Source organism: Bison bison, unplaced genomic scaffold (assembly GCF_000754665.1).
Source record: "Bison bison bison isolate TAMUID 2011002044 unplaced genomic scaffold, Bison_UMD1.0 scf7180017864503, whole genome shotgun sequence".
Lineage (NCBI taxonomy): Eukaryota > Metazoa > Chordata > Mammalia > Artiodactyla > Bovidae > Bison > Bison bison.
The window spans coordinates 6959563-6959896 of NW_011495061.1; positions in this window are offsets into that span (position 1 = coordinate 6959563).

The window sequence follows — 334 nt, forward strand, 5'->3', positions numbered from 1 at the left end:
TTCTCCAACACCACAGTTCAAAAGCATCAATTCTTCGGCGCTCAGCCTTCTTCACAGTCCAACTCTCACATCCATACATGACCACAGGAAAAACCATAGCCTTGACTAGACAAACCTTTGTTGGCAAAGTAATGTCTTTGCTTTTGAATATGCTATCTAGGTTGGTCATAACTTTCCTTCCAAGGAGCAAGCGTCTTTTAATTTCATGGCTGCAATCACCATGTGCACTGATTTTGGAGCCCAGAAAAATAAAGTCTGACACTGTTTCCACTGTTTCCCCATCTATTTCCCATGAAGTGATGGGACCGGATGCCATGATCTTCGTTTTCTGAAT